Below are 12877 nucleotides of genomic sequence, written 5' to 3'. Positions count from 1 at the left end.
TGCTGAGTCTTCTGCTCAGGTACCATGTTTGAGAGCCATTACCTTGCCTTTGTCTTTAGCGGCTTCAGTCTGCTGTATGTCAGGTTGTAGCTGGCAATTCATTGATTAAAAAAGAACAAGCAAAGTCTCTCACTTTCAAAGCTTTACGCATAAAAAACGATTAAGTAAATAACAGGCATAAGCATGGTTACTGGTTGTCTCTTGTCAGTGGAGGGATCTAGAAAGGCCACCACCCTACCACAGCAGCTTTTCAAAAGGTGGAATCTGGGCATGAGGACAGGAAAGTGGGGGATTAACACGGGGGAGAAAGGGAATGACCCGTATCAGGGAAGTCGAAGAGCCTCCATGAGGCCTTGGGTGTCCTCTACGCAAGGAGAACGCAGAGAATGTGCATGAGTGGCCAAGATGAGAGCAGAAGAGGCACTTGGGCACAGCGCTGGAGCCGTGGTACTGGGATGCTCTTCAGAGTCTATCCATTTTGAAGAGGTCTGTGTTCCAAAGGTGGCCCTGCCTCTGCGCGATGGCCTTGCGCTGTGGAAGATGGCAGTAGTTTGACAAAGAACGGATGGTATGAATGGTGAGCACGGCATTGTGTAACATTGAAAGGTAGACACTGCTCAGACATACAAACATGGAGGTGACTGTATTAAAAATAGCACAATGATGATTATGATTCAGAAATAAGGAGTGGAAAAGTGTTTAGACAGCAAAGTGAAGATGATTTGTCTGAGATTGGTCAGCATTCGTAGTGGGGCTATGGGAACAGCCCCTGGTTTGTTTATAGCAGTGAGAAAGACAAGTATAAGTATGAATTTTGAAATCTATAAATCTAAATATTTTATAGACTTTAAGGTGAAAATCTTAAGTTAAAATTAGTTGAGGTGGTGGTGGTGTGTGTGTACATATGGCAAGGATAATGAGGGATAATGGATATTAAATGTATATAATGGGGTTGAGGTTCTCAAAAGGTTTGTAATTTTTTGGAAATAAAAACAAACAAGAATGTGCTGAAAGGAATAGTACTTGAATGTTAGAGTAAATAAGGATTATGCTTTCTGTGTTTTCCAAGTTCTTTCAGATGTGAATTGCTCCTATCATACCACCCTGCCCACAGGCCTTGAGAACTCACTCCTAGCCTTACCCATTCCCGCTAGGCTACACATGGAGTTTACTTCGTCTAGGAATGCGAACATGTGTTCTGTTCTTTCTGCTAGTCTATTCTCTTCTTCAGGACTCAAGTCACATATCACTTCTGACCAAAGTTTTTTTTTTCTCAAGACAGTCATTTCATCTTTGCTGTCGCAGCACTTAAACTGGCTTTCTCCACCTCACAGTGGAACAAATCTCACAAGAGTATAATATGTTCTCCTTTCTTCTTCCTTGACTAAATTATTCTCTTCAAGGAATGGCACCATGGAGTATTTTTCATTGCAATTATCTCAACACCTTGCACAGACAGTGCTGACTCACAACAGGAATGCGGGATGAACTCCTTAAATGAGCACATTACCAAAAGAAGGGACTTGAAAAACATTGTAGCTCAAGGTAATATAGAGCCACCAGCGTGTGCTTCAAGGCTGTGGCTTAAAAGCTTACTTTTAAAAATAGAGATTGTTTAAATTTATTTTTCTACGAAAATTGTGTATTAGTTAAATGATTAGAGGAATTAAGAAGAATGTAAAACTAATATATACTTGGCATCGTTGTGGAACTGAGCAAAAAATAATTTAGTAAAATAAATCTAAATCATCATTTGGTTGAAACAAAAAATAATAATAGATATATATCCAATTATACAAATGTGTATATCCACATATTTGTATGTATCCATAAAACTGTTTCAGCCCCCTTATGACCACATTAAAAGCAGGGCACAGTTACCATTCTTCCTGTAGGATTGCTGAAAAATTCTGTATTAAATAAGGTTGAGAGGGATAGAGTACAATACTCACCATCTTCCTCTGGCCCGGGCAAGCCTGTGTACTCTGGCACACCTAGGGCATCCACCCTTGTGCATAGTCCACATGTACCCCGTCCTTACATACATGCCTATACTCACATTAACACATGTGAAATGAATAAAATAAAATGAAATCGAAATGCAGTCACGCTGCTATAATTAAAAGTCAGTGATTTCAGAGGTCAACACTGTCCAGGGAAAAAGCGGTACTGCATGACAACTGTCCTCACAGGTTGTCTGACCTTCTGAGAAAGGGAATGAAATCAGGGGTAGGGAAAGAAGAGACAGAAGGAGAAAACAGATGCTGAGAATATGTGCAGGAACTAAAGGGAAGCAGGAAAACATCCTGGAGAGTGGATGTGTGTAATAGATCCTGAGGTATTTAGTCTCTTCTCATTTTTATTTTCCATAGATGACAAACTCTGATTGTTTCACTTACCTAAACAGGTAGGATTTTAGTTTAGAAAATAAAGAGGAAGTTCATAAATGTTATGTTATGTACCTGTAACCTAAAACAATAAATACCTAGAAAGTTGAGGTATAAATAATTAGCACTATTCTCTCTGAATTGGGAAATAAGTGCTGTGTTTGAAAGGGCTTTAGCATATCTAGAATGAAGGATGTTCCTTACACTTACCAGGTATTGAATGGCAATGGAAACAGAGAATAAAATAGATACCTGATGAATGTGCACTGCCTCAAATCCAAGACAGCAGAGGGAAAAGACTGTCTAGACAAAATTGGTCTCTGTTTTTGTTCTGAGGAGTTTCTAAATTATAAGCAAAAACAAAGCAATATATGAAAAATAGCAGCTTCAAATGGGGCACATGGTAGCACATGCCTGTGACCCAGAACTTAAGGCAGGAGCCGTGCAGTGGGACTGTTCCAAGTTTCCTTAACCAAATGCATTGGCCTCCATCTTGATAGTTTATATAAACTAATATTTTTCTCTGTCAAGTTGTTCTTGATTCATGCAGAGTGAGGTAGAGATTACACTTGAGATATTTTTAAGTTCTATAGAATACTTGCAGTCTGATATTTGATTTTGAATTCATCCACTTTGAAGTAAATTAGATACAGATAATTTATAGGTGTATGCCAGAAAGTAATCTATTTAGAAACCACCTGATGTCAGACGTTTTCCTAAAAAAAAAAAAAGTGACACACACAAGGTTAAATAAATTTCATTTGTATCTTTGTCTGGAGTCTGTAGCTCAGGATAGAACACTTGCCTAGATTAATCACAGCTCCAGGTTCAGACTCTAGTACCCTGTGTGTGTGTGTGTGTATAAAATTTTGTATCTTACCTTTTCTTTTTCATTGTGCAAAATAGTAGGCTTCATTGTAACATTTTGATATATATTGGTAACATATGTTAACAATATTTACCTCACTTACCTTATCTTGTTTCCTGTCATCCTCTTTTATCTTTTTATTCTCAGATATTTTCTATTATAAAATTTCATGTTTGATCCTTTTAAAAATTTACATTCTGCATTTTAGACAAAATATAAAATATTCTATAAAAATTTTTAAATTTTATGTGAGTCAGGCTTATTTTGTTTAACATGGTGACTTCAGGTTCCACCCATTTTCCTACAAATGCCATGGTTTTTATCTCAGGAATAGCTGTATAACCCCATTCCATTTAGTATAACTTTTTTATCCACTGAGAGGCTACTAGGCTGATGCCATGATTTGGAAATTGTGAATACAACTGTGAAATGTAAGTGTACATATATGTGTTGCATGTTACATAGGATTCCTTGACGTATAAACCCAGAAGTGATGTAGCTGGATCATGTGGTAGTTCTAATGTTAATTTTTGGGGAACCTCCACACTGATTCCACAGTGGCTGGCCTAATTTACATCCCCACCAAAGGTGTATTCAGCCTGTTTTGCCTATTAACAATTAGTTTTTTGTTTGTTTGTCTGTTTGTTTCTTGATGTTAAGCATTCTGACTAGGATAGAACAGAATCTCAATGTAGTTTTGGTTTGTATTTGGTGGTTGAGAGTATTAAAATATTCCATGTGTTTATTGCACTTCTTGTGAGGAGTGTTTCAGTTCATTTGTCTGATTGTTGATTGGGTTATTTGTCCATTTAGTACTTAACGTTTTGTGTTCTTTATATATTCTGCATATAAAGTCTCTCAGATGAATGTATGAAAAGGTTCATCTCCAGTTCTGTAGCTTGTCTCTTTTCGGTGCAGGAGGCTTTGACTTTGATACAATCCTACTTGTCAGTTTTTACCATTATTTTCTGAGGTATCGTGTTTCAAAACACTGTTGTCTCCATGTCTCTTCAAGTAATTCTCTGTATTGTGATGAAGTAAATATCTTTAAAATATATTTATTAAAACATCACAAGTGACGTTAAGTGTCTACTATTGTATATGATTATGATTACTTAACATAGATCTGTAGACTGGCATTTATAGCTGTGATTATTTTCTCTGTGATGTCATTGTATTGGGTGATATTTCCAAAAGTTGTAGGTACGTATTAGGGAACTCAAAATATTTAAGTGATCTTAGACAGATATTTCCTTTTAGAATTTATAAGGTAAGTATGTATTTGTTTAATAACAAGAAGATGTTCAGACTTAGCTATTTGACAGCATCTTACAATTCTGTAGATGATACCAGCATATTCAACATCAAAATAAAACGGTTTTATTAATGATGAGAACTGCTATAAACAAAAGAAACACAGATAGACTCAATGAGTAGACAAACTTGTTAATATTTGAATTTCCTGTGCTCCTCTGATAAGCCTGCACAGTGGTAGAGGTGAGCAGAATGAGAAGCTCTAGTAAAAAAGGAAAATCATCAGCAAAGCGTTTCTTCAATTCAATTATAAAGTCGCATTCCCACTTCTGTACTCTTAATCATCATTATTTAACACGGTTGTCACTGCCCTCCAAACACCATGCTAATTTGTAAAGGGCCTTTAGAAGATTTCTGCTTGGTTTTCAAAGTCCCAAGAAATCACTCACAATCCTTCTTTACCCAGACATGATTGGGTTATTAATTGCCACACCATGTGACTTTTTATAACAAGAGGTAAAATACAACAGGAAAACTACAGCTTTGTAGCATGGTGTGGAAAGTGGTGGTAGGGTACGGCTTTAATGCCAGCACAGGAAGCACAGGCATGCGGAACTGTGTGAGTTCGAGATCATCCTGATCTACAGAGTAAGTTGCAGGACAGCCAGGATGGTGATACAGAGAAATATTGTCTAGATAGATAGATAGATGATAGATAGATAGATAGATAGATAGATAGATAGATAGATAGATAGATGATAGATAGATAGATAGATAGATAGATGAGCAAGAAAATAAGCAAACAAATAATTAAAATACAATCTCAAACCCAAGTCTCCATGCTCCAAAACATACTCTTTCAATGCTCTTGTCTGATATGATAGGTCCAGCCAAAGTTTAAAAAAAAAGCACAGTTCTCAATATAAATTAAATGCTTAACACATTTTTTCTTAACAAATATATGTTAAGGGTTTTATAACCATGACCATTTTACTCTTCTGACTGCATTTGGCTTTGTCTAACTACTTTAAAAAGAATCTTGTTTGTTGGAATTAGGAATTCAGCACAACATTTATAAGACACCACATTGTTTACCTAATACACAGCCTGCAGTATTTACTGAGGACTTTAAATTTGTGCTTGTATGTGTTCTTTCTTTTGAAGTTAATAAAGGCTGCTGTCTTAGTTAGGGTTTCTATTGCTGTTAAGAGACACCATGACCATGGCAACTCTTATAAAGGAAACCATTTAACTGAGGCTAATTTACAGTGCAGAAGTTTAGTCTGTTATCATCTTGGTGGGTGGCATGCAGGCAGACATGGTGCTTAGGAAGGAGTTGAGTTCTACATCTTGATCCACAGGCAACAAGAAGTGAATTGCAACACTAGGTATGACTTAAGCATAGGAGACCACCCCTACAGTTACACATGTCTTCCAACAAGACCATACCTACTCCAATAAGACCACACCTCCTCATAGTGCCCTCTCCCTTTACTGGGCATTTTCTTTCAAACCAGAAGTTGCCTTTAGGAGTTTTAGTACTTTGGCATCATTTTTTAATCTGATTGTTCTTTCCTCATATACTGACTTTTTATTTTCTACTAAACTATTTTCTGGAAAGAAATTCATAGACTGTTTAGAGGATTGTAGTGTCTGAAAGACAGACAATATTTTGATGAACTTAAAAGTTCTTTTCAGAATGACAATTTTGTTTGTCTTCTACACTAGAGTACATTACAAAAGATTCAAATCATCCAATCAGTAACAAAGAAGCATTGCCCTGCTTTCCACACTAGTATCCTCATGGAACATATTGTAGCTATTAAATAGAGACGATGGCATGAGCTCGGCCCTCCCTGGACCTTGGTTATTAACATCAGTCTTTAAGACTCATATGACATATGCTCTGGTCTTCTTCCACACTGTTCTTTGAAGCACCCAGGGAATAGATCTCCCTGCCTGAGCTTCGTATGCTCTGGGTTATCTCCATCTGATCTCCTCTGGAATATCCTTTTTTGTTGGAATTGTGTAATTTCAAAAATTCAACCTCTTTCTTACAGGTCTTGCTCTTTACCACTGAAAACATTAAATAAACCCAGGAGTTTTATTTAAGCTAACTAGTTAATAGGTTGCTATAGTTTCGTGTTAAACAAAGCATAGAATTTAAATAATTTCCAAGATGCACATCAACTCCTTAAATAGTGTAATGATGTGGTTTAATTTTAATGTCTATTAGAAAACAACCCACAATACCTAATGCTCGTATATTTTAAATTAAAACTTTAGCAAGGTCTACAGTTTTTAAAGTAGAATCTCAAAAAAATTACTAAGTAATAGCCCCATAGCTTTGTGTATATTATAATACTGTATATATGGAAGCATAATGTTATATAAAGAGAGAGAATAGTTAGGAACAATGCCATATTGTGTTTTGTCTAATAACTTCACAGATGATTCCACTTTCCACTTAGCACCACAGACGTCTGTCACTCACGTTAGCTCTTTCTTGACTTTTGTTGCCTTTTTTAATCTAAGATTTTATCTTGCAAATTGTTCGAAACAAGTTTGCAAACAGACTCGTTTTTATTACTGTATTGAATTTCTATTCAGAAACTTGGAAAATCATTTTACCAATACCCTAAGACATAGGTTATTTCTAGTCTTTCTTTTTTAAATTAGCCTAGCCTATAAAATAACAGATTCATTTATAAGAATTTTTTATTTACATAGTTTCATTTTCCTTCCTGCATCCTGTTTTACTACCCTTATCTCCCTAGCCTACTCCTGTGCCCATGCTCACTTATATCTTTTCTCCCCCACGAGTCTACCTTCTAATTTCTTATAACATGCATTCTAATACATTCTTCTCCATCCCTTAAAATTGTTTACTCTGTCCCCTCTCATGGGCTCTTGTCTGGTTTCCAAGTCTCCACATACAAATAACCCTAACTAAATGAACACATCTATCCATTATAAGCTAGGATCTGCATATGACAGATACCATGGAATATTTGTCTTTCTGAACCTGGGTTATCTCACTTAATATAATTTTCAGTACCACATATTTACTACAAATCATTTTTTCTTTACAGATAAATATAACCCCATTGCTTGAATATACCATGTTCTGAGTAATCCAATCATTGGATAATGGGCATATAGGCTGGATCTGTTCTATTGATACTGTGAATAGAGCAACAATAAACATGAATGAGCAAATATATTGATAGTGGGATATACAGAGTACTTTGGTTGTAGAACCTGGAGTATAGCTAAACCATATGGTTCAGTGTTTAATGTTTCAAGAGGTCTCTACACTGATTTCCACAGTGTCTGCCCCAGGTTATATTCTAACCAACAAGTGTAGAATAGTTGCTTCTTCCCTATATATGTACCATATCTTTTATGATATTCTACTAGCATGATTAGAGACTCACAAAGTAGTTTTAATGTACATTATAGTGTTTGTGAAGTATGGCGAACACTTTAAAAATATTCATTAGCCATTTTTTATTTCTTCTCAAGAATTATCTGTTCATTTTCTTAGCCTGTTTATTATTTTGCTATTTGGAGGGGGTTATTCAATTTTGCAGCTCTTTATCTACATTAAACACTACCATCACAATTTTTAAAGTAAACAGGCACACCCACGTGTGTGCACACATGCCCACAAAGTACACATGCCCACAAAGTACATAAGTGTTCCCTTGGGGCCAGCAATGAATGACAGAGACTAGAAGGGAAAGAGAAAATGGAGAATGAACACTAATAGACTATGGGCATTTCTTTTATGTGTATTGAATGTTTCCAAAATGCAGTGGTGATCATTGTACAGCTCTATTAACATAGTTAGCTTTTTATTCAAAATAGATAAATTGTTTATGAATGGTTTTCATATCAGTAGGCTGCTTTGAAAGAGATGTTGAAAATTTAATTAACTTGCGTACAATGAAATAAAAATGTGGGGAATTATATAAAGTGCTAGAATGTGAAACTGAAGACATATTGTTGCCTCCATTCATCTCTGAAGAACTCCTCAAATAGGCAAATTGTTATAGCCAGGAAGCTCCCAAAAGGCTTGGAATATTTGCCATAAATGATTTAACTAACTTCTACCCATCTTGACAAGAGGAACTTAAGTTTATAAGCAGACTTATTTGTCTATTGTCATATCACCCTAAACCTGCTGGATCACATCAGATCTAGGAAGTCAAGTAGGGACAGGCCTGGTTAGTACTTGAATAAGAGAACAAGCAAGATTATTACAAGGATTGCTAAATCCAGAGTTTCCCAGCCTATCAACCCCTAAGAGAAACCATAAATGAGCTTCCAGGAGTCTACTAACCCCTGAAGCTCTACAAATTATTTCCAGGCATATGTATGGTTATTTGTCTAAATATATCCCCTACTGTCAAAGAATGGTTAAATGGTTAAAATGACTGTTTTGTGTTGATTTGTCTCTTATAACATAAGAAATACTATAGATGAAAGCTTCAAATAAGAAAACAGCCTCCATAAAACAGAAGATTCCAGAGCTATAACTTACACGTTCAAAATTTATCATTTTCTCCTTGCAAAAACCTTACTTTCAGCAATAAAAGTAACTCTGGATCGAGAAAGAATAACACATGTATAAAAATAGTTCTTAGGAGTTCAATGCATGTTAAATACCAGCTTTCCAAGTTCCTAAAATGTCTTGAATCTCTAAGTAAACTCTTTTTAAACAAAACATGATCATCTGCATGATAACATTAGCAAAACATTCTGGTTCATTGACCCTTCTTTCTCTTTCTTACGTCTTAAGCAATTTTTGTCCTTGCAATGGAATTTACAGCCAAAAGGATCAGAGAATTAAAGATTACTGGATCGTGAAAAGTACTTTTCTGTAGATGCAGGAATGCATCTTTCTCAGAGCTTGCTTCTTCTGCACAAGCTGATACATTCTCAACAGATAAAAATCATCTTAATGTAAAGATTATGGATAATTTTCTTTTTGGCTCCTCAAAATAATTGAATATTAATAAACATGTAACTATTGATAATAACTTTCCTGGGAACATTGTGTCTTTCCTAATATGGGTGTGTTCGATATTAGACAAAAATTGTAGCTGAGGTTTTGATAATGGAATCTGTAATTTTGGCATTTCACATTATATAACCCAGTGAAATGATAGCCTTTGACTGAATAATGAACTGGGGCCACCCCCATGTTTCATTGTCGTCCTGTATTTTGAAGTGTCACCTTGATTTTCGTTGCAAAATTGAAAACAAATCCAATTTGGCTACGTATACTCCGTGACCACTCTGAGTTGAGGAGTCCCTTTCTTTTAGGCACCTGCTTGCCTGTCATATGTTACAAGCATAGAACCCAAAGTAGGGAATAGCTGAATAGTTCAAGTTCACTTACTCTATGCATCCTAAAAATATCTGCAGCCTGGATTATCTGACTCACTCTCCTTTCTAACCCTGGCACCTAGGAATTTTCAAAAACAAAGCTCACACTCGCAGGCTCTGCAAATGTCCTTAGGGCTGTAAGTGGATCAAGGGCTCAGGTAAGCTGCTGAACCCCGAATTATATTTTCCCCTTAACTTGACACAGTGATTGTCAACTACCCAATGTTTATCAATGTTTTAACTTTATACTTTTTGCTTTATTCATTAAAGAGCTAATATAAAAAAGCAGAAATAGAAATTCAGTTATTTCTTGAAAATGACTTCATTGTACCTATGAGATGGCCAGTCATTTTATTATTACTAAGTATATATTGGAGATCATCATTGGCATGTTGTGTAAGTTCCTTAAGGGATACTATGGCATTGATAACAGCAACAATACATTGAAATCATATGTATGATTTATTATTAAATGTTACTTTTAGTGAGGTGCTCTTAAACTGTATTTTTCTCTGCTGAATCTGGAATAGAACCTTAGCCACCCTGCTGTCCAGTGTGGGCATTCTAGTTGCAGCGTAGGAGATGATTTTTATTACTGACGATACCATATGGAAAAGAGGTAGAGCTGGCACTGTGATCTGGAGGTAATGAACCTGGCCAAGTTCTTACCAGCACCGAGCATCTGCTCAGTATTGAGGTCAGAGGTTTGGCATTCCTAAAGCTCATAATTAAAGACTGTACAGTAAATTCAGCATTACATTTCTGGTGTATTTAGAGTTAATTAAATGCATACATGTTATTATATACTTTATTCTTTAGAAGACTTGGGAAATTAAGTTATTTTCTTCCTAATCAGTACTATTTTTAAAATTAAAAAAATATCTAGAAGAAGAAGCAGAATTTTTAACAATTAGAGCAACATTTAATAAATTTCCACTGTGTATAAATTTCTTCTGAATGTCAGTATATCTTTTCTTAGTTTATTTTAATAAGGATTTTTGGAAATATATGAACACATTGTTCATTAGAAGAAAAGGTCTATAATGAGCTAATGGTGGGAGATGTTTGTGTCCTGAAATAAATTTAAATTGTATGCCAAGTCTCTGGGAATTCAATTGAGGAGTCTAAGCAGGAAAGTCCTGGTGAAATATGGTGTCTTAATAACAAAATATAGACTGCCTTTCCTTAACTTAGAATTAAACTTACACAAAGATACACAGGAGGTCAAAATTTAATATCACTAATGAAAATTATGGAAAGGATATTTGATTTTTAAATTTTTTTATAGAGCCCTTAGGACAGGATTAAGAAACAATCATATAACATGATAATGATCTTGTGCACTAGGAGCATACAAATGGTTACACAAATTATAGAGGAAAGTTGAACCAATCTGTCTGTTGTGGATCATGAACATTGAATTAAAGGAGCCACATAACCAAGGAAACTAAAGAGCCATTTCCAATCTAAGCCTTGCAGTCTTCTGAGAAATCCTGAATCATGCACTGCTCCTTTGTCTTTGAGGAAGTATTTGTGTTATTCACTGAATCCTGTTTTATAAAATGCAGACAAATTTCTAAAATGGGCATAGTGATAACTGATATTTAAAATTTCCAAAAAATGTCCGTATGTGTGGGAGCAGATATGGGCAGCCGTTAGGAATTACGCATACTGAGAATGTTCTATTCTTTTATATTATTGAGTGTGATTAAATAAAAATCTTCAGCTGGATGCTGGTGGTGCACACCTTTAATCCCAGCACTCTGGAGTCAGAGGCAGGTGGATCACTGTGAGTTAGAGGCCAGCCTGATCTACAAGAGCTAGTTCCAGGACAGGCACCAAAGCTACAAAGAGAAACCCTGCCTCAGATAACAAAACAAAATAAAATAAAGTTTTTAGTCTAGAACTAGACTCAGTAATAAAGACTTGACTTGTGCAAGTTATTCATGTTGCACAAGTCCTTATAAAACTTTATCGATTGGTCCAGGACCTATACAACACAGAACAATTTCTCCAGTCCCCAGATCTCAGTCTTATGGGGTAGGAGAAACTTGTTCTACACAATTAAGGAGGAAGAAATCATCACAATCTATGAATAAGGAATGCCTTCATAAAAAGGACAAGGCATCTTTAATGTAATAAACTCAAATAAATTAAAATTGAGGATATGACCTTCAAGTATATTTAAAAATGGTGAAAATCCATCTGAAGACAAAAATTGTAGATTTTAACATATAAACAAATCAAAGAGCTTGCTATCTAGAATGTATGTAGAACATAAAATTATTAGAAATGGGAATACAATTTAAAACCTCAATGAATGTCTATTATATAAACTCCCTAGTTTTGAAAAATTGGAGAGTATTCATTCATTCACAAGGCACAAATTGCTTTTGGAGTGATCACACATCAATTTAAATATTGTTTATCAATATATATTGGAATCAAAAATAAACATTATGATTCAAGAGTTTTCTCATGGGTACACCTGATAGAAAGACTTCTAAACAAGTACCGCAAGATATATAAATGGATGTTTATCTCATTTAGTCTTAGAAATAATCCTTCATAGGTGGTATAATTATTACTCTGATTTAAAAGCTGTAGAATTGAGACTGAGCACTGTTAAACTAAATGAACAGGAGGCTCAGTTAATTGGAGCCCAAATAGTTTGAATACAGATTTAAATACCTCAACCATTGTATCATATTGAATTATACTAACTCAAACATGCGGCCAACTGATAATCAGAAATCAGTATAGACTAATGATATAATCTAATATTATGTTATAATCTTCACTAAATTTATTACATTTAGCATGATAATGAAGCCATTACTGGCTCCTGGGGCCCATTAGACAGTTTCTTTCTGACGGTACCCTGTTATTCATTTTCTGTCATCATTCCTCTATATGCTGTTGGCAGTATTTCGTTAACATATAAACATCATATGATTATTTCTTATGTGTGTAT

The 12877-nt window shown here is 35.2% G+C and overlaps 1 protein-coding gene across 3 annotated transcripts in view; it reads left to right on the top strand.

The window, feature by feature from the left end:
* Positions 1 to 12877, top strand: part of Ano3 (anoctamin 3) — a 226209-nt gene that overhangs the window by 90774 nt on the left and 122558 nt on the right. Inside the window, exon 1 of one of the 3 annotated variants that reach the window (XM_075961689.1) lies at positions 9980 to 10061. The exons of the other annotated variants lie outside the window; for them this stretch is intronic. The gene's annotated coding sequence lies outside the window, so the exon portion shown is untranslated. Of the gene's footprint in view, positions 1 to 9979; positions 10062 to 12877 lie in introns of those variants that run through there. 3 annotated transcript variants of the gene reach the window in all.

The sequence above is a fragment of the Microtus pennsylvanicus genome, chromosome 2, assembly GCF_037038515.1.
Source record: "Microtus pennsylvanicus isolate mMicPen1 chromosome 2, mMicPen1.hap1, whole genome shotgun sequence".
Taxonomy (NCBI): domain Eukaryota; kingdom Metazoa; phylum Chordata; class Mammalia; order Rodentia; family Cricetidae; genus Microtus; species Microtus pennsylvanicus.
The sequence above is the reverse complement of the archived record's forward strand: the minus strand, read 5'-3'. Positions and strand labels throughout refer to the sequence as shown.